The sequence below is a fragment of the Muscardinus avellanarius genome (assembly GCF_963383645.1).
Source record: "Muscardinus avellanarius genome assembly, chromosome: 6".
Taxonomy (NCBI): domain Eukaryota; kingdom Metazoa; phylum Chordata; class Mammalia; order Rodentia; family Gliridae; genus Muscardinus; species Muscardinus avellanarius.
The window spans coordinates 43,113,695-43,136,552 of record NC_137791.1 but is presented as its reverse complement, the minus strand read 5'-3'; the positions used below and the strand labels follow the sequence as shown (position 1 = coordinate 43,136,552).

The following is a 22,858-nucleotide window of genomic DNA, read 5'->3' as shown; positions in this document are numbered from 1 at the left end:
CTGAAGCCCTTATAAGAAAATGGAATTTAAACACAGGCTTAGACAGAGAGAAGAGCACATAACAGAAAGAAGGCCATCTACAGGGAGAGAGGCATCAAGAGTAACCACCTGCGACACCTTGAGCTCACACTCTCAGTCGCTGTTATCATGAGAAAGAACTTTAATGTCTGTTATTAAGGCTACCATGTCTATGATATTTTATTATTAAAGCTATTGTCAATTGGACAGGAATAGATAGATGGGAGAGAGATTTTTTTTTAAAAAAAAAGGTTAATTCACAGAAATGGCCAACAGGTAGAAGGAGAAAAAGGGCAGAACAGAAGTTATTGAGACTTGCATCAGGCAGCCTGGAAACAGAACTACTAGAAATTTAGGAAACTAGAAGAAGCTGGTTTGAGAGAAAAATAATAGTCCAATTTGAAAAGAAAAAGGCTGGATTCCTGAATTCTGACAAGATTCACGTAAAGGTGTAAATTAAGCAATGGCTGATGTGGCAAAACAGCTCTGGAGTGAGCTAAATTCCAGAGTAATCCTGGTAGAGGCAGAAGCAGAAGGTACAGGAATAGACAAGGTTGTTCAGAAAGATGCTGTGTGCATAAGTATAATTCTGGGATCATTGAAGTAAGGATTATTAGCTTAAAGAATAGCTAATGATAAGCACTAAATTTTAAAAACAGAATTACAGGGGTTTTTGTGGGGGGGGGGGTTTAATGGGGATAGAACCCAGGAGCATTCTACCTCCGAGCTATACTCTTAGCCCTATTTTTTTAGACTTTTTAGTTTTGGAAACAGGGTCTCACTGAGTTGCGAAGGGCCTTGCTTAAGTAGCTGAGGTGTCTGTGACCTGTGAGCCTCCAGTCTCCACCTCCTGCATGCTAGGATTACAAGAGTGCTCCACCACGCCCGGCTAGTTTTGTTTTTTGTTAATCATATTTAACAATAAAGGGAAACATGAGGTTTTAGTGAGAAGCTATGAAAATAAGAATGGTGTGTGTGTATGTTTGGAGAAAGAGTAACGGTAGTTTAACACAGACACAGTTCAGAGTCAAAATTATCTCATTTCATGACTGCATGCCTTAATGTTTATATGACCTATAAACTTGCTGGTAGAGTAAAATTCTTGGGAAGCTGGACAACGTAGCAGAAGTGAGACCAAAGTGATTACTATTTACTTAAATTGCTGAATTTGATCCAAGCACAGGTATTTTAAAGCATATTATGGTCAGTGATGTGTTCGAAAGTATTATTTTGGGGCAAATACAAAATCGTGTGTGTGTGTGTGTGTGTGTGTGTGTGTGTGTGTGTGTGTGTGTGTTACTGGGTATGGAACCCAGGGGCCTTCTACCTCCGGGCTACACTCCCAGACCTATTTTATATTTAATTTGGAAACAGGGTCTCTTAAGCCAGCTGAGGCTGGCTTCGAACCTGTGTGACCCTCCTGTCTTAGCCTCCCAAAAGCAGGGATTACAAGCATGTGCCACCACGCCCGGCTTAAAATCTTTATTGTTGGTAAGGTTTTTCAGCATATGTTTGAGTTACCTTACTTTCAGTATTCTTGCCTTAACTTTCTACAAATTTACCCCTGAATGATTCCTGATACAGCAAAAAGAGTATTTCTTGATCAGCTTTAATGTGTCCTTTCATTATTAAAATGTTTTTCCAGATCTTTTCTAATGGTTAATAAAAGAAGTGGCAAATAATAATCTAAAAAAAGAAATTTGAAGATGGACTTGAAGGAGCACCTAGAAGTGGGCAAAATGAAGAGACAGAGTGGAGGAAAGCAGCGGTCAGTCATCACAGAAGTAGTCTCATTTTATCACGGTGTTGGGGCCTAGAGCACAATACCCCAATATATGATGACTTGGCACCAAAGACTTCCAGCTGAAGGATGCTGAAAGGGCCTCCCAGATGCCTCCTATCCTGTTTCCCAATGAAGCAAATCACAGAAACCAGGGTTCCTCTGCCCTAAGTAGATCAGAGAAACTAAGATGCCCCTCACCCATTACAGCCATAAAATCTAGGAGGGTCAATCTCTCCTTCTCCCAAAGTGGTTGGGCTGGGAAGAAAGAACACTGCACAGAAAGCTCAAGAAAAATCTGGTTCCTTGCTGGGTTCTGTCTCTATTTATTACCAGTGGATCGTATCTATTTGTCCAACCACTTTTCTATGTGTTCACCCATTCTTCCTTGAGCCTAAGCATAAAAATGGACAATTTTCCATTGTGCATATATCCCATAATTTTGTAAACCATATAAAGCTAAATTGTGTCATTTTTCAGAGAAATGGATATAACTGGAGAATATTATGCTGAGTGAGGTTAGTCACAAAAAGTCAAAGGTCTCTGACTTTGAAGATGTTTTTCTTCATATATAAGATAGGAAGAAAATGGGACACAGGAAGGGCTTCAGACAAAGGAGGAGAAACTTGAAGGGATTGAGGGAGGACTTAACTGAAGGAGGGAGGAGAGGGAGGAAGACTTGAAGAGAGAAACACTTCACAGGACCTGATGTACATAACAAACTTATCAGTGCTTATCACAGTGTCATGCACAGGAAGGTGGGGAGGGAGTGGGGGACTGAGGGAGGGCTCAGCGAGTGCTGTGTGCAGGTATGCCTCTATCGCCCTGAACATCAGCAAGATGTGTGATTACAACACACCAATATAAAGTAGACCATTTTCTACGAGTCTTTGGCTCATTTTACATATACATGTTTTACATATATATTCATACAAATATATATATGTACACATTATATATATATATATATGTATTTTTATCCCACCATATTATAGTGAGGTTCAAAGTGACACAAATATACCTGCACATAGCACCTGATGTGATTTTTTCTGGATCCCAACTCCCTCTTCCCTCCCCACACACGCTAGTAAGACTGGTAGTGATACCTTCATATTGCACGTAGCAGTAATGGAACCACTTCATCAGTTCTCCTTTTTGCTCGCTCCATCTCCCTCCCTCAACCTCCTTCCACTATTCTACTGGTCTTTGAGGTCCGAGGTTATTCTTTTTTTAACAATGTCATATCTACACAGTATTAATGAGAGTGTATATCATAAGGGCTCTAGAGATGTTTACAACTATGTTCATCTATTATCTCAACTGACTTGAAAAGCCTAGCTTTTGATAAGGTTCACTAATTCGCTGTAAAAGTATTTGCTAAGCTTCCATGCTGAGAACTAATCTGGAGCCTGGGAATAATGTGATGGATGAAAGATGAGCATCCTAACCCTGTGAAACACACAGAGGGATGACAGGAGAAAGACACGAGCTAGGAAATTACATTAGGAAACAGACTGCACTAAGTTCCTTTTAACTTCCTTAGGTTGCATCAGTCCATCTATCTGTATGCTCTGTTCTTATCAAACAAGTGTAAAATAAGCAAGACCTTTGTAATAGATTGTGCTACTGGCCCCAAATCTCTAAAACGTATTCTATCTACATACTTTACACCATGTGACTTTGCAATTCCTCCTACTAAAGAGAACAAGAATATCTCTCTTCTCCTTGACTTTAGATTTATTCACAAAACATACTCGGGCCAACAGAATATTAGTATATGAAATGTGACACACTCTGCCATCCAAATACTGATGTGCATATGTGTGTTTAAGCTGACTTTCTTATACATGACCACTGAAATAAGAACATGCCAGACCCAGGCCACTGGTCCTTGGAGAACGGAGAGAGAATGTGGAGAGAGGAGCTCCCACGAGAAGCCCAAATGAGCCCAGTCTAGAGCTGCAGCACTCCAGCTGACCCACAGAGGCGTAAACTTAACATATGCTTTTTTGTGTGATAGCTTGTTATGCTGAATTATTAAGCAACAATTGACTAGTACTTTATATATTTTTATCTTAATAGATCCTAATGTTCTCTATGTCATAGGAGGGAATAGCACTTCACATGGAGTTGGTTTTTTTTTAATGAAGTAGGATGTGCTTACTAGGATCAGAAGTTCCAGACTTAACAGCATAAGAAATGAAAACCAAGTAAACTGACTTGCACAAATGGAAGGGCCAAGTTGAATATGAGTCCAATTCTCATTACTAAACTTTGCCAAAGAGAAGTTCATGACTCAGCCCTAAGACCCTGCTAGAATTTACTGTTTCCCCGTCTGTCATATTGAACAGATCATGACACACAGAAGCCAAGGAAAACAAATAAAATTCGTGTTTTACTGGGTCCCACATGCTGTGATGTTTTCAAACCCGTGTGCATCCACCAAAAATCACTCAGAATATTTGATTCTGAAAACAAATCCATAACAAGAATAGAGTACAGAATAAAAATCAACTCAACAAGTCACCCCATATGTTTTTCATTTTCCTATATTTTGTACAGGACATGAGTGTGGGATAGAGTACTTGGCTCCCAGCATAAGGACTTCCAGCTATTCTTTTTAATTTTATACATATAGATCCCTATGTTGCCCACTGTCCTGTCTCTTAAATAGCAACAGAAATGGAGGAAATAATTCCCCAAGTAGTAAATAGTATTTCTTTCCTAGTTTAATGGGTTTGGACTCTTCTCCACCCTTGATTCATAGATGCTATCCATGCCTCACACACAGGTTGCTGGGATCAGCCAAATAAACCTAGTGTACCTCCATTATAGGGATCTGAGACCTTTGGCAATTCACCACTAGTGTTGAAAGGAAACTCAACCAGACATCCATCCTTTCTTGCCTCTTTAAGAGCAAAGTAGCACTTAAAGAACATGCACAGTCTGGATGCCTAAAGTTTACTCCCTAGGATTCTCTCATAGTTTGTTACATATGAAGGAATAAATATAAAAATACCATAACAGTATGTATATGAACACATATGTATAAAAATATGTCTTACATATGTTAAATGCCTTGACTTTCATATAGGTAAAAACACAGACACAAGCCATGTAGCCTCAGTTGCATCTCTACCAGAATTCCATACAAAAATTATGATAGCACTTTCCACTTCCAAACTTTTGGAAGGTTTTATTTTTAATTTGGCCTCAGGAATACAAAGTCTGTCATCTAAGCCGGGCATGGTGGTGCACACTTATAATCCTAGTACTTGGGAGACTGAGACTGGAGGATCACAGATTCAAGGACAGCCTTAGCTATTTAGTGAGGCTTTCAACAACATAGTCAGACTCTGTTTCCTAATAAGAAATAAAATTGGTCTGGGGATGTAGCTCAAAGGTAGAATGCCTCTAGGTTCAATCCCCAGTACCATAAAAAATTTTAAAAAAAAATAAAATAAGGTCTATCATCTATAAAAATTGAGTGTAGCTCATGGATGAAATAAAGTTATTTTAAAGCATCCTCCTGTGCATGTTGAAGACATAAGAATAGATGAATTAACTTCATCAAAACTACTACTTTACTAGTGAGTTTAACAAGAAAGCCACAGTGCTCCATAGCAGCACACACACACACAAACACACACACACACACACACACACACACACACACAGCCACTTGCTGGACAATTTGTTTGTCAGGATGAGGACACTGAAAAATGCCAGAGTTCCTTCAAAGAGGCTAGTCTCTAACATAATTCTCATATAATGTTAAAATTAAAAAATGTTTTTCAAAATTTGTATTGGTGCTTTGTAAATGTTCTTTTGGATAGATAGTATTGACATTTCTTGTCACTTTTGGTCCATTTAAAATCTGTTAATCTCATATATATTCTACAAATATATTTATCAAACCGTATATTAAATATTTAAAGTCATGGGACAATCTTTTTTAAAATTCACATTAAAATTTGCGAGCACTCACAGAGAGACAGATTCAAAAGCCTAAATCTTATTTTCATAAAACTAATATTACACAGGCTGTTTCTAAATCCTTATTTCCCTTAACATACCAGGCCAACAGATGTGTCCAGAGTCTTTGAAATCAACTAAGACTTAATACCTGACAATACACAGAGTACATTACAGGGAGACGGTTATAGATTGACAGTGACTAATTCACCAGATGAGTAAATTATTCATCCTGTCAAAACATTTTATATTCCATGAAATTAAGTAATTAACAAGTATCAGTGGAATGCCTCACTAGCATAAACCAAGATTATGCATATTACATATGAAATTTTGACGTGTTGTAAATGTTATAGCCATGCCATACACACTCTCATTAATAAAAACCCGATTTAAACAAGCTCTGTACCTTGATAACAAGATTTGTTTCCCCTTGATTACATACATCTTAAAAGCAATTTTCCCTTGTACTTTTATGTTTGCTTTTCCTTTGAACCTTTCCCGCTTTGTCATATCCCAGTTGTCTCTGAGGTGAGCAAGGGCTCCGACCAATGCAGACTTCTTTTGTAGATCTGTTAACACAAGATAGACCAGGAAGGCCCTCTTGAGAAATAACTCAAAATTTCCTCCTGGCTCCATGAACAGCAAAATCTACTTTATTAGATGCATCAGACACTTTCCATTCACACATACATAAAGCTGACATGCAGCTAGTAATCCCATGTACTTAATAGAAAACCAGTGTTCAAAACACACTCCATTTTATCTCTCTGGCAGGATTCTTGACATTAGATTTCATCTCTAAGTGTTCCAGATGAACTTTATTAGTACTGTAAAGAGCACCTCCTTTTGCTCTCAACTCACTGATCACCAGGTAAAACTCACTGAACAATCTACTCCTAGAGAGAACTGGCAAAGTCCATAGAGGACACAAGGAAATGAATGTCACATTGCAATAATAACACCTGATTGTGTCCACTGGCCCTAAAGCCTCACTTCCTAACAGAGACAGCAAAGTGTTACAGATGAATCTCTTTCAGCTGTGATGAGAAAAATGTTCCAAAATCCATAAAATTGCTACTCCTGTCATGCCCACACTTAAAATGGTTTACAATTTAAATCCTTAATAATGCTACAAATGTCTGGGAAGCTTCCCTGAAGACTTCTAATATGAACATTTGTGAAGAATCTGTCAGATTCAGAAGATTAGTCTGGTACTTGAAACTATGATAATAAAGTACAGCTCTGGCTCTAAACACAAAATATTTCCCTATATAGCATTAATGAATTTCAACTGAAGACAGAATCTATGCTAAGAAAATGTGCCCTGCTGGGTAAGTAGCGAGGCCACCGTGAGCAGCGGAGCCGTCCACCTGGGATCTTGATCTTGCAGCCACATTCAGATCTCTGCTTCACCTTCCACCTCCCTCCTTCACAGCGCTTGACATTTGTAAAGAGATTAACAGAATTTTAAAACAATGTACAGGATTTTTAGTCAACTCATTCTTTATCAAAAGTGTTCTAACGAATCTCATTATTTCTAACTTTAATTTTTTAAAGTGACAACTTGTAAAATATGATGTATTCCTTTTATCTCAATACCACCATCATGTGTACTTCCGACACATAAATGGCACATTTCTGAGAATGGTATTGTCAATGGAAATTAGATATATTTAATCCTATTCTCCTCTTAGGAGCAGTGTTGGGTTATGGGATAAAGAAAAGCCTATGGCCTAACTTTTGATAGAAGTGACCACAAATATTTTGGTAGCTATCAATCAATACAACAAGACAAATGTGTACACAACTTATGGCAGCCTAGGAGTATTTGCAACCCCCCTGTGTAGCTCCTACTCCTGGTATGTGTTAGGATTTTATCTCTCTGCCCTTTGGAAAGCAGCATGGTCATGTGACATGATTTGGCCAGTGAAAAATGCATTAAAGGAACTGACAGTCACTTGGGAGTTAGAAGTTTTAAAAGTTCTCCCGCTCTGTCAGGGCAGCTTTACGTGTTCAGGAAGAAGTCTGCTCTGTTAGCAAAGGTCCTTGAACAACGCGACTGCAGAAAACTCCTAGCTGACCCATTACATGATATACATGAAGTGTCAGCGAGAAATACACCCGAGTTAAACTGCTCCAGTCTGGGGACTGGATTATCACAGAATAAGCTAGCCTCCTTGAACTGATATGCCTTCATATATTAAAGTATAAGACTTTCTAAATGGTAGATAAATCAGTAACGAATCACACAACTGTCATCTTACTTTGAGGCAGTAGCATTGTGTTGTTCACTTCCCATTTTACATCATCAATGTCTTTATTGAGTGGCTCTTCACAGAGCATCAGAGCGGCTCACGCTGATGGTGAGACACTGCCTTCAACCACACTGTGACTGCATTAACTTCTTTCTTTACAGAGTCTTCAGAGACCAAAGTCCATAATTATTGCCTCCACTTCCCTTTTACCTATGACTTCTGGCTTCCATTTAATACATTTAAGGAAAAAAATTCTATCAATAAGTTTGTAATTGTCAGTTGTTTTCAATTTTTCTTTAATGTTCAGTGCTATCATCCCTAACCCTTCCAATTGCTCTTGATTCTGGTATCATATTGTTTTGGTTTTCCTATAACTTGTGCAGTCTCAGTCACTTTTTCTTGTTTGGACTTCTCTAAGCATCCCTGAGGGTCATTTTCTAACCTTTCACCTTTCTTCCCTCTCCATCAAAACCATCTCATCCACCTATATAACTTTAACTATCACTGTCATACATACATGACTCCCCAAACCTTTGTCCTCAATTTAGTTTCTGTTTATTCGGTTTTTTAATAGATACTTCCTTCTGGGCATGGCACCAGATCCACAAAAAATAAACATATTTTTAATATTTATTTCTTTCCCTTGTTTTCTTTCATTAGTTTTCTCAACAAATCTCAAGTCTTAATTTCCTATTCCTCATAAACTATACTAAATCCATTCCCAAATCCTATCTGTATTCAGTACTAACTTAACATAACACTGCTTTGAAAAATAAGTGTACATTTTTTTCTGGTAGGTAGACTTGGTACAGTAAGTTATCATAAAGAATGGAGTTAAAATTAGCAAAAAAAATATTAAATAATATAGTAAAAGAATCACATGCCACAATCAAGTGGGATTTATACCAGGTATGCAAGATTGGTTCAACATTCAAAAATCAACTAAAATAGCCGGGTGTGGTGGTGCACACTTGTAATCCCCGCGCTTGGGAGGTAGACACAGGAGGATCGCACATATTTGAAGCCAGCCACGCTGGCTTAAAAAACCCTGTTTACAAATTAAAAAGCATAAAAATAGGTCTGGGAGTGTAGCCTGGAGGTGGAAGGGTTTCCAGGAACCCCAGTACCACAAAAAAAAAAAAATTCAACTAAAGTAATCCATCACATAACAGGCCAAGGAGAAAAAATTTGTATATGATCAAAAATATATATATCAAAAATGACAGAATCTAGCATCTATTCATCCCCAAAACTCACAGCAAACTAAAAATGAAGGAGGACTTCCTCAACTATGGAAGGAATATTTACAAAAAACAGTTGACTTCATACTTAATTGGGAGAAACTAGATGCTCTCTTCTAAGAACAAGGCAAAGGCCAGAATGTCACTTCTCACCACTCCTAGTCAACATCACTAGAAGTCCTAACTAATGCAATAAGACAAGGTAATGATATAAAAGGCATACAGTTTGGGAAGAAAGAAATAAAATGGTCTTTTCCACCGATGACATTATTGATAATGTAGGAAATCTCAAAGAGTCAACAAAAAACTCCTAGAACTAAAAATTACAGAAAGTTTATAATATACATGAGTTAATGAATGAAGTCATTTGCTTTGTAATGTGTCAGCAATAAACAATTGGACTTTGAAATAAAATTTTAAAGGAACACATCACTTACATTGCTAGTAGAAAACTCACATGCACAAAACAAAACCAATAGGTTTAAGCCTAGGAAAGTAATAGATATACAAGGTCTTTATGAGGAAAATGACAAAATTATGAGGAATAAAATCAAAAAACTGCAAAAATGGAGAGATATTCTGTGCAAAGAGATGAAAAGACTTGATTTACGATGTCAGTTCTTCCAATTTGACCTATACTCCAATGAAATCCCACTCAAAATCTCACTAAGCTATTATGTGGGTACTGACAAACAGACTAGCTGCCACAATACTGAAGAACAAGGTTAGAGGGCTGACATTATACAGCCTCTAATCTTACTGCAAAGCTACAGTAGTCAAGTGAGTGTGGTACTGGTGAAATAATAGGCAAATGGAACAACAGAACAGAAAAGAGAGCTCCAAAGTAGCCACACAAATGCCATCGGTTGATCACTGACAAAGAAACAAAGGTAATTCAATGGGAAAAGATGAGTGTTTTCAACAAATAGTGCAGATAGAACTGAGTATCCACATGCAAAATAATGAATCTAAATACAAGCTTTATACTTTTCACAAAAACTCACAGACTTATAAAACCTATAAAAGACTTAAAAAATTCACAGACCTAAATGTAAAATGTGAACACCTAGAAGATAACATAAAAGAAAACCCTTGTGACCTTGGGTTTGGTAATGACTTGTCAGATAAAACCCAAAAGCACTATCAGTGAAATAGAAAATAGGAAAGTTGGACATCTTTAAAACTAAAACATTTGCTCTTTTGAAAGACACTGTTTAAAAGAATGAAATGGCATGCTATGATCAGGAGAGAGTATTTACAATATACACTATCTATCTATAGATTCATATCTTTACCTTTAAGTGCACATATACCTGTATGTGATTCAATCTACACAGAGACAGAAATAGCTACATTAGGCCAGGATGAGAGAAAGAAAAATCTTCATTATAAAAGGTAGATACCACTAGAAAGTGTGCACAGATGATTTAAAATAAAGATATTGGTCTTCAAATCTGTTCTGCAGAAATAAGTAAATAACAGAAATAATAGCTAACTAGTTTCAAAGTCACTGCTTCAGTGGAGCGAAAAAGTGGAGAAAGGATAGGGCAGAAAAATATCTTTATTATAGCATTATGATTTTTGATACTATATATCTACATTAATATGACTTAAAAATTTCTTTTTATTGGTTCATTGTAGTCACACATCTTAATGGAGTACAAGATGATAGAGATATACATGTACCCATCACTTGTTTAGCCCTTCCCCAATTCCCTCCCCACTTCTCTCCTTCTCATGTTTGGCTTAGTGATTGAATTTGATATGTTTGTGAATTTCCATCATGGACATTAGGAAATTTCCCTCTTCCCTTCTCTCATACCCCTCAGTTAGGTCACCTTATTTGCTTACTTATGGTTTCTCCTTCCTCATCTAGAGTTCTTCCTATGACCCCTTTTCTCCTTAGCTTCCACATATTAGGGAGAACATCCAATTTTTTTTTTTACTTTATGTGACTGACTAATTTTACTTAGCATAATGTTCTCCAGTTCCATCCATTTCCCTACAAACAACGTGATTTTGTTCTTAGGACAAAACAAAATTCCATTGTGTCCATATCCCATAGCTTTGTAATCCATTCATCTGTTGATGGACATCTTAGCTGGTTCCATAGTTTGGCAATTGTGAATTATGTGGCTATGAACATAGACATACAAGCATTAGTTGGGTAGTTTGTTTGGTTTCCATTCTTTTGGGTAGATACCTAGAAGTGGTATTACTGGATCATATGGTAGGTTCATTCCCATTCTTCTCCATACTGTTTTCCAAAGTGGTTGTACTAATTTGCGATCCCACCAACAATGTATTAGAGTTCCCACTTCTCCACATCCTCACCAGCATTTGTTGTTGTGTTTTGAATGACTGCCCTTCTAGTTGGAGTTAGGTGAAATCTCAGAATAGTTTTGATTTGCATCTCTGATTGCTAATGATGTTGAACATTTTTCATAATTTATTAGCCATTTGAATTTCTTCTTTTGTGAATTATCTATTTAGTTCACTTGCCCATTTTTGATTGGGTTGTTTCCTTAGTGGTGAGTTTGATTTAAAAGACAGGATTATAACTTAAAGGATCCCAAGGTGACTGAGTTACTACAAGCTGGAATATGATATGTTATCAGTTTTGTATTATAATCTGATATAATTCTGAATCTATACCAATGAATCAGGTAAATATCACAAACAGAGAGCTTTTTTCCTTCATGCTTAGGAATAATTTGAAAAATGGCCTATTTAGTACATTCTTTTTATTAGGACTAAAAAAGCAAAACATGATAATAGTAATTATGACAATAAAAATGACTATCACCAGCAATAATCAGATAAGTTAAGAATTTGCATTAAGGTTATATGACCAATTATGCAGTTTAAACAGACTAAACCCATAGAAAACTTTGGTTTTACAGAAATAAACATAAGTCTATAGACACATTATGGCTATTTTTTTCCCAACAGTATCAAGCAGGAAAAGACTTGATACTTTTAGAAGTTCTATCCTGTAAATAAAAACATTTTTATCATGTAGTTAATTTAGTGGATAATGATGAGAAATGATAAAGAAGTGTTAATAAAATTTTTGCTGTAGCATTTGTAGATATGTGTTTTCTAGAAGTTTATCTTCCCTAAATGGCATATATGCTTATTTCATTATAATTTTTAACATATTAATTGTGCAAGTTAATGAAATTCACTGTGATATTTCCATACTTGCATATATCTTTCACTGGTTATGTGATCAATAAAACTATTTTAAAGGTATGCTGACAAAACTTATTTAAGTTTGTTCAATATCTACAAAATAAAGACAAAAAATGATGGAAAGGATACATACCAGTGCCCCCAGAAAATGTTCCCAATACTCTGGTTCAATGCGAATTTTTTCACTAACCTCTTTTGGAACTAAATGGTATTTCTGATTCTATCGTGACTAATAAATCTGATGTTGTAACAGAGTGGGTAAGTAATTAAGTTCTTAATTCTTTCTCTAAACTTCATTATCTTAATGTATATATGTTTGTTTTTATAAAAAAAATTCATTATCACAATGAAATCATCAGACAAAAAAATAATAAACTTGTGTTTGCCCATAATAAAAATACAAATTTCAGCTGGACATGGTAGCACACAGCTGTAATCTAGACTGAGACAGGATTGCAGGTTCTCAACTAGCCTCAGCAACATAGTGAGACACTGCTTCAAACTAAAATAAAAAGTAAAATAGGGTTGGGGGTGTAGCTCAGAGGTAGGATTTTCCTAGGTTCAATCCCCAGTACTACAAAAATAAATAAATAAATAAATAATTAAAATTAAAATTAAAAGGTCTGGGAGTACTTAGAGATAGAATGTCCCTGGGTTCAATCTCCAGTATCGTGTGTGCAAAATACACACACACACACACACACACACACACACACACACACACAGAGTAGTACATAATTCATTATTCTAATAACTCAGCTATATCAAGAGTCTCAACAGAATTAACGAACATTTACAGTGTATACATTCATCATCAATTGGCCTCATAACATTTAGCTCTAAGATGACCAGTTTATACATCAAAGTAGATTACATACTGGCCACAATACATTTCTGTTCTGGAGAATTGCTAGTTTTTCCATATCCATTCTTTCCTTGCTCTTCCTCTTCTAGCTGGCTATATGGCCACCTCGCTAAAGACTATCTTTCCCAACCTCTTCTGAAGCTAAACGTGATCATGGGACTGAATTTCAGTCAATGGGTTGTAGACTGACATTGATATGTAGGACTTCTGGATTGTGCACTCAAAAAAATCCAAAAAAACAAAAAGACCAGGTTTTCCATCACCTCTCTCCCTGTCCCCAGTGACTAGAAAATAGGAATAGTCATCTTAGACTATGAAACAAAAGCCTGGATCAAAAACAGAAGGCAGAGGGATCCTGGGCCCCGCTGCCACTGTAGGCTAGAAGCCAGGCCACCCTGATCACTTGCCCAGACTTGCAAGAGAGGATATCGACTTCTTCCTTGGTTGACACTGTGCGTTTCGATTCCCTTTCGCCTCAAGGAAACCTGTATTCTATCTAATAAAGTTTCACCTAACACTTTCCTTCAATATAATTCAGGGGTTCTTGACAACATGGCCAATTTACTAAACACTCTTTTTCTAAAGAGACCAATTCACTCTCCATAATTTTACATCATTTTTCTTCACAGAGTCTCTGATGTAATATAATAACAATGCTTCATGTCTGGCTCAACCCCAGATTCCATGACCCAAGTGCTCACGTCAGGCTTTCTGCCCTGGAAAATAACATCTGGTTCTGTTTCAAACTGCTAGGCAAGCTAAATTTCCAGTTTTCAGGGAGTAAGAACAAGATTATCTTAACTCAATTTTCCAGAACATATTCTTTTTCATTCATAGTCCTTTCAATTCATCAAAAATACACTTAAAATGTAGGCTTTAATAGAAACCTAGGAAAATGGTTGTTCCATACAAGCTCACCCTTAAAAAATAGCTTTCTCATGTAATAATCATAAGTTCAGATATCTATAAAGTACTTGCATCTATTTGGAAAAAAAATCCCATCAAACAAACATTTTGCGGCCTTTTGATTACCCTTGGCATTCCATTTTGTCTCACCATAAAAAGAAGTGATAGTTAAACCTGCCACAAACTTTTTCACACTGATATTATAAAGGCAAATGAGATAACCTATGTGAAAAACAAATTCAAGATGGTATAATTCCTTATAATGTTTTCCAAGGGCTTTCTGTGCAACACCAGAAAGCTCATTACCCACAACAAAATTTTGGCAGCAAAGGACCACCTTTCTAACAAAAATTTCATCTTGTGCACCTGACAACACTTTTCCATTAATTGGGGGTAAATCCAGATGTGGTGCTGCTTGACCATCCCCAGTGCTCTAAAAGGATCCAGATTTTGGAATGAACAAAAGCCTCTAAATCACACGGGTTTCAGTTGACAGCTTAACAGTGAGACCCATTTCAATCACCTTCAAGTGCAAAGCAGATTTGGCAAGAACCTGGAGGGGACTAGCAGGACAAGGAGAGCCCTGGAAGTCTGAGGATGCCCTCAAGTCCACTTTCTGCTCCAGCACATCAGTGGCCCGGAGGACCCATCCCACCTGCTGAACTTGACCTTGAGGTTCTTCTAGTTAACATTCCTAAGTTGTGTACAAAAATGTGCTTTAGGTACCTAATTTGGGCTGAGAATTTAGAAATATTTGATGGTTGTAAACAAAAATAACCCAGAATTTTATCAATCCAGACTATAAATTATAGCCCTTTACCTGATATTCAGCATGTTTGTGGCCCTGGTTAACATACTATTCGCCTTCACTCTGGGATTAACAGAGCTCTTTGCTTTTAGGTAAAGGACCAATGGTTTCCACATACCCCATGCTGCTTTAGAAAGGTACCAAGCAAAGAGTGTGCCAGCTGCTCCTAAGTCACCATGGATATGTGATATGGCTGAGTTAAAGCATCCCATATCAGTTCATCAATTAGCTGTGGGGGTTGCAGGGGGAGCTTTAACATTTTGGCAGTCTTCCTGGAGCACAGCTACAGTGGTGCAAGGTAAGAGTGGAGCTCCAGTGGATTGCAAGAGGATCCTCCCAGGTCCTCAGAGCAGTTCTACATGCATTCCTGAGGCTTGTTCCCACTGCTACCATCACTGACAAAACACCTGCAATATGGCCCAGGTACTGAAAGTCATTTGTCATTGAAATTTCTCAAAATGCTAATTTTCTGTTGCATGGCTTTTCTTTCAGCAAGTTAGTTTGAAAATAGCTGCTTTATCTGTTCAGGTAATATCAGAGAAAATATCAATGACAAGTTAACTTTTTGGGGGGCAACCTAGAATGCAAAGTATTTTATTTTTAAACGTCTAAAATGTGAAGACAAGACGCCAATGTTAAATACAAGAGCTTTCCAAAATTACATGCTTGTGTGGAGCTTGGGTTCTGTGTGAAATACAAAAGGCCTCCGAGGGCTGCTGGGAAGATGGTTGTTCTGAGAACCTGGACTAGAGGAACCATCAATCTGGTTGATGACATCCCTTTTTCTCCTTGGTGAGGGCTTAAAAAAACTTGAGACGCACACTTCTAATCTCATGCAAAGCACTTCATGCCAAAGTTCTCCTAGGAGGCATACACTGTGTACAGGAACCTGTCTTCATCCTTCTCTCTCTCATACACCTCTGAGATGGGTATGGACACACTCACCATGCTGTGCCCATTCACCAGAAGGAAAAAGGCTTGGTTAGAGTTGAGCTGCAAGCACCTTCTAATTACCTTGATGAGCTAGCTCATGTTGACATAGTCAGACTTGGTTTTATCTAAGACTGGGAGCTGTTTGTCACCCCTGTAGCTTCTGTTATCAATGGGATCTTGGTGGGATGCTGCTTTCCGATAAGCCAAAATTCTTCAACTCTTTGTTGGAAGTTGCAGCACTGCTTGAAGGTCTTCTCCAATGACATGGTGTAGGAAGCCCTGGGACGGCTTCGGGGGGTCTGTCTCTAGTGACAACCACTTCCCTTGTGTCAACTATTATTTGAAATGAATACTAAACATTGTCCCATAATTCAAACTCCATGTTAATTCTATTTCAATGAGTTAGTGATTGCTAACCATACTTGTTAGTACTCGTTAAAGAATATTTAGGACAAGGGAGAAAAAAGACAAAAGAAAGTGAGCATTAATTTTTTTTAATTTTTTTATTGGTGCATTGTAGTCATACATCTTAATGGAGTACAAGATGGTAGAGGCATACATGCACACATTACCCAATTATCCCTTACCAATTCCCACCCCATTCTCTCCCCATCCTGCCTTCTCATGTTTGGCTTAGTGATTGACTTTGATATGTTTGTGAATGTACATCATGTACATTAGGGAATGTCCCTCCTCCCCCCTCCCATCACCCTCAGGTCGCCTTATTTGCTCAACTACAGTTTCTCCTTCTTCATCTAGAGTTCCTCCTATGACCCATATTCTCCCTAGCAAATTTATAATTCACCCAAATACACATTTAAAGTCAGGTTTTGTGGGGCAGTCCTACCAACAACAGTAACAGTATCGAGGCATGCTCTGAAAGAACTGCTCTTCAACATGACACTATGACAAGACTTCTCAAGACATTCTTAAACTCTCTCCAAAATCACTGGGAGGCCTTTCCTAGTCCACCATTTTTCCTACTTATCATAAACTAGGCTGCCCTGAAGCTTAACAGAGTGATATAAAAAGAAATAGAAACACCACAAGTGTAACCATGCTATGTGCCCCCTGCTAACTAGAGTATAGCATGTGATAATATGAAAATCATACCACAGGACCAGCCAAAACATAATGAATAACTTTGAAATGAGTCTTGCATTACTCTGGGAAAAACTGCAGTGATGGAAGAATGAGTTCCATCTATAACCTAAAATGTATGCCTCTGCATATGGGTAACTTGAGACATCTGAAGTAATGAAGTCACTATCACTCTATGCCCTCTGTCTGGCTCAGTCAACACAGGTGTACTGAGGGCTTCCTTTTTGCAGACCCTGCACACCTTGTAGATTCAGCCTCCACCACACTCTGCCTAATAGAACTTAGAGATCCCTGCAAGGAAAATTCTTTTCCAAGAAAGAAAATATTAGTCAATAAGAAAAATTCAGATTTATATATCATTCAGGTGATTTTTTTCTAAAAAGTTTATCAGCATAATGTTCTTTGGATTGTCAAAAAGTGCTAATATACTGTTATGTAAGAAAGATCATTAATTTGTTGAAGACACTATAAAGAATCATATTATGGAGAAAAGTGATAAATGTTTTTATTTCCACAAGTACAGAAGTCTCTGTAGCTTTCCTTTATCCCACCAAATTGGATTTCTATAACACTGAGAGCCAGAAACTGCAGTGCATGATAGAACCATCTCACACGAAAAATTCATTTTCTCTATTTTCTCTCTTCTCATTTACACACAAAACAACAATTTCTTACACTTATTTACCTCATGGTATTAGTACTGTGCTGAAAAAAGGGGGGTAAAAGCAGTCAGTAGTCAACTGAATAAAATGTCTTAGTCCTGCACTGTTAATCATATTAACCAAACACTCATTTGTATGACATGTGATATAGAAAATTTTTAAGGTCTTCTTCTTGATCTCTGTTCAAGCAAAATGATGTTGAATAATTATTGATAAGAAAATTCAGCAGCCTGTGTTAGAGTTCCCTGTGAAAAAGGACGACCCCAAAACAAGGGTGCTATGCTGCTCCATTCATACTCAGAATAAGCTCATATCTATTTCTGTTTCCAAAAGCAGGTGACGCTAATCACATAACAATACTGAATGGCAAGGACTTTATTTTTATTGTACCAAACAGCTGATAGGAGATTATGCCATAAGATAATGAGCCTCCCTAATGTATTTAACTGGAGAACACAGTGAACTTCTTCAGAGATAAAAGTCTTATCCCAATCAGTGTTTTACTCCATAAGAATAAAGGCAACAGAAAAATACAAAATGAAATAGAAAACCTTAATGAATACGCTATATTTCGTTTTAGATATGTGGCAATAAATTTTGCTATCTTTTCAGAAAATGGTTCATTTCCAAGATTTATACAACAGAACCAAAAATGTTATTTATAATGACATTAAGAAATATCTTTTGCTTTCTTTCCATAACTTTTGTTAAATAAAACACTCACTATCCTTACAATAAAAACAAGGAGCATTTCTATATAATGTAGCATCCTCCCTAGAAAAGTATATGTTTACTCTCAGCTAATGCTACACTTTCAACAAAACAAAATAATGCTTTCAAAAATAAATATTAAAAATAATATGTGATCTCTGTTATAAATTAGTTTTAATTTTGTTATAGTCCAAGGATGAGCCAGTTTTGTAAAGTGAAAGGGTAGATTATAACATGAAGTGGAGGAATCTCAAAAAAAAAGTCCTTTTAAAGGCTAAAATGCTCCTAATAGTATAATTATCAAAACAAATTGCAAGTTAATATTAGAATTAAAGAACTTTATCTTCTATTGAAGAACTATAATTTCTTATACTGTAATTTTCACAATTTTAATAAATTAGTGCAGAAACTCTAGTTCATCTCTTTTTTTCTAGAAAGAACTCCTTTTACTTAAAATTTTAAAATTATCTTCTATTAAAAAAGAGAGCATAGTATGAGTTTAAAATGGTAGCTTTGGGGCTGAAGGTATAGCTAGCTCAGTGGTAGCACTTACCTAGCATGTATGTAAAAGGCTCTGGGTTTCATCCACAGAATCAAAAAAGTAGCTTTCTCTTTGTTTCTACCCACCCTGTGAAAGACTGAATAATTCAGTCTAGTTGAAGATACCTTATTTAGATAGCAGGCAAGTTCAATCAACATGACCCAACAGATAAAATCTCAGTATAACCCAAATTTTCTCTCATAATCTCTTTAACATTCATACAGTGGATCAAGTTTCCCCTGTGCCTCAGATTAAAAATCAATCATGACCCTCTTCTATCACTCTTAGGTAATAAAAATGTCTATATTTTCTTTAAGCTGCAAAATCAAGCCTCAATCTGGTGCCTAGAATGTCAGCCTCCTATTATACTTAAGGATGCCACGTCTGTACTCCAGGAAACAACTTGCCCTAGGTAGGTAAAGCCTCCCGCATGCAAAGAAGAACAGCAGCACTTTTCTTCAGGGTCGCCTCCCATCCCACTTGCTAGCCGTTCATTCTGACACTTTTAGGATAGTGCGTAGGGTGGGAGATGGTGGGTGATAACTAGATATGGAGAGCAAAGGTATTCTTACTTGATGGGCATCATCATAAGCAGGCATCTCATCCTATGTTAAGAAATAGAGTAAGAAAAAATAATTATAAAGACTTCCCTAGAAAGTTAAGGGAGCCAGGTATGGTGGCTCACACTTGTAATCCCAGTACTTGGGAGGCAGGAGCATCACAGGTTCATGGCCAGCATCAGCTCTTAGTGAGGCCCTCCACAACCTAGTAAGATCCTATTTCAAAATCAAGAAGAAAAAAATAGGGCTGGAGGTGTAGCTCAGAGGTAAAATGCCCCTGGGTTCAATCCCCAGTACTGAAAAATAAAAAAAAGTTAAGGTAAAAAAATGGTCTTCTTTTGCAGAGTTCCTAAGAGGAGGAGGGTTAGAAAGGCAACCCAGTTACTGGAGAGCCTATGACCCTTGCCAAGTATATGTCTAATCAGGCTGTTTTGTCTCCTTCCAAGTCCTAAGAAACCCCAGAGTCCACCTGGAGCTCCCACCGGCTGTGGTGTATGCAGCATGCCAAGCAACCCTGTTGCACAGTGCCTGACACTATTTTCCAATGGCTGAGCCTCAAGATTACTATAGGAGTAGAAATACAGGTTTTCATATCACCAAACCTATAGTTTGAATTCTAAGCCCCTTATTTTCTGATTATATTCCTTGGAGGTTGACTTTTGGCCTTAGTTTTCTCATCTATAAAGTATCAGCTATTTTAATATTTTTTTTTTTTATTTATTTTTTTTTTGGTGGTACTGGGGTTCCTGGAAGCCCTTCTACCTCCGGGCTACACTCCCAGACCTATTTTATATTTTTGAAACAGGGTCTCTTACGCCAGCGCGGCTGGCTTCGAACCTGCGCGATCCTCCTGTCTCTGCCTCCCAAGCGTGGGGATTACAAGCGTGCGCCACCACGCCCGGCCTATTTTAATATTTTAATAGGAATTATATAGTCATACGTTAGAAGGACATGAATAATTGAGAGATCTAGCCAGAGATAGTGGCATATACCTTCTAGTACTTGGGAGGTTGATATAAGATCTCAGTTTTGAGACAGCCTCAGCAACAGCAGGAAGGCCCTTAGCAACTAAGACTCTATTTCAAAATAATAAATAAATAAATAAATAAATAAATAAATAAATAAATAAGGCTGAGAGTATAGCTCAGAGGTAGAATGCCCCTGGCTCAATTTCCAGTACCAAAAAAAAAAAAAGAAAAAAAATTACTGGACCTATCTCCTTGATTATATCACGCTGGGTTGTGATTGACAGTGTTACTGAGATGACTATCTACTCACCATGAGAAACATCTGTGATACACTGCTCTCATCAAGGGATGAAATCTATGCACCTCCCCTCAAATCCAAGTGGCCTCTGCGTCTAATTGACTGATAGAATATGGTGCAAGAGATGTTGAACCAGATTCCAACGCAGGCCTTAAGACACTGGCAGCTTTTATTACCTGCTGCCGCTGTTGAGAAGCCTCACACAGCTCAGTGTGGGAACCCAGGTGGAGAGAACTATAAATCCCGGTAAATAACCCATTCAGACTCCCCAGCAGCAGTCAGCACCAACTTACCAACCATGAGAGGCATCTTAGGAGTTGATTCCACATGAGACTGAAACAAGCTCAATCCAGAGGCAGATTTTGAGCAAGTTAAATGACTATCGTTTCTTGAAACCACTAAATGTTGGGAAAGCTTATTAGATAATAACCATATACTGACTTACCATTTGCTGCTGGAACTATGAACTTGCTTTAATCTTCCCTTTGTTGTCCAACAAATTAAAGTTCCAACTAAGATGAGAATCATATTTCATAATAACTAATAAAATAGAACTCTGCTATAATGTGACATCCACTCATATAAGATAGTATTCCGTAGTTGTGATGAATTCTCTTCAACACATCCACAACCTTTTGTCTGGATTCTACCACTATCAATGCTCAGATTGATGAGATCATGGCTGCTGTTTAAAGGGACAGTATGATATGAGATTATCAAAGAGAATAAAACTGCAGACTCATAGATATTAAATCTATGTCCTTAGGCTCATAAACGGTCCATTTTAAACAACCTAACCCCAAGGAAATAAAAAGGTGGTAACAGTAAAATACACTGAAAATTGCCATAATACCAATGAGGTTGTTTCATACAACAGGATTAAAATAAATTTCTAATGTAGTGAACCAAAAAATTCTAAAGAAAGTAAAGATAGTATTGTTCCCAAACTGTTTCATTAAGTTCATATAAATAGCCCCTAAGAGAGTAAGAGTACAAACCAAATCAATCTATATTATTAGTGTGTTAAACAAAATACTAAGCAAAGGCCTACACACAAACACAGTATTTTGCAATCATTAAAATGTACATATTTCATCTCTCAACAAGAGAACTTTGTCAGCCTCTGTTCGGGTAAAAAAAATCTATAAAATAATTTTCATGTTGGAGGAGACTCAGTTGGGAAATAACAGAATCAGCATGAGATGGAGCACAGAGTACAAGCAGGGTCACCTATTCTCTGCTTCAGGAGAGCTGAAGACCCTGAGGAACATCAGAACTGGTGATGTGAGTCTAAGTCAGAGATGCCGAAAGGAGACTTCCTAAGCCCTCTGTGAATGCCAAAACTACCTGCCCTTCAACCTTACATGGCCAGCACGTACAGGTGAGCGAGCTTGACAGGTCCATTTCTGGTTTCATTTGGTTTCAGACTAGTAACAGATGTATTCCATAAGTTCTATTTTAACATGATACACAGAAAAATCTAAGTGTACAATCAGCCTGTGTGTCCAGAGACTTTTCCTTTAGTTTGATGCATTGCTTTTTGATGAACATTTAGCTCCACAAATATCATTTCTGTACACTAAGGAATTTTATAGTTATAAAAGAGCTTTTAAATCCTTTGGCAGAGATTCATTCATCCTAGTCAAACAATAGCTGGCAAATACACAGAGTCTACAGGAAATCAGGGTAACAACTTAGGTCATTTTTTAGGAGGGCTACTAAGCAAATTTATTTCAGCCACCACTAAAGATTTGTTTTTTTTTTAAGTGAAAGTACATGATTTCTTTTTATTCTGTATTCTAAAAGTCAATAAACAACTGTCAAAAAGAACCTAGTCTATACCAGCCTTCATGATTCACATCTGAGCTATGCAGCTCACAACACTTTCCACCATAATATTTCTATAAAAGTAACCGTGGAACATATTAAATCAAAGGAGAACAATATAGACGATTTGGGGTCAGCCATCAAAACTTTCACTGGAAATTTTCTTACCTCCCTATGATTCTAATACATGACATTTAGTCTGTAAGGTATG

General features: G+C 37.2%; 1 protein-coding gene and 1 pseudogene across 2 annotated transcripts in view; both read right to left on the bottom strand.

The window, feature by feature from the left end:
• The window catches only part of COL25A1 (collagen type XXV alpha 1 chain), a gene marked incomplete at both ends in the record, with an annotated part of 482,772 nt that overhangs the window by 365,725 nt on the left and 94,189 nt on the right, over positions 1-22,858 (bottom strand). The window lies entirely within an intron of this gene.
• LOC308264244 (microtubule-associated protein 1 light chain 3 beta-like) lies at positions 15,908-16,245 on the bottom strand (annotated as a pseudogene). Its single transcript has one exon. The product of its transcript is annotated as a microtubule-associated protein 1 light chain 3 beta-like (transcript).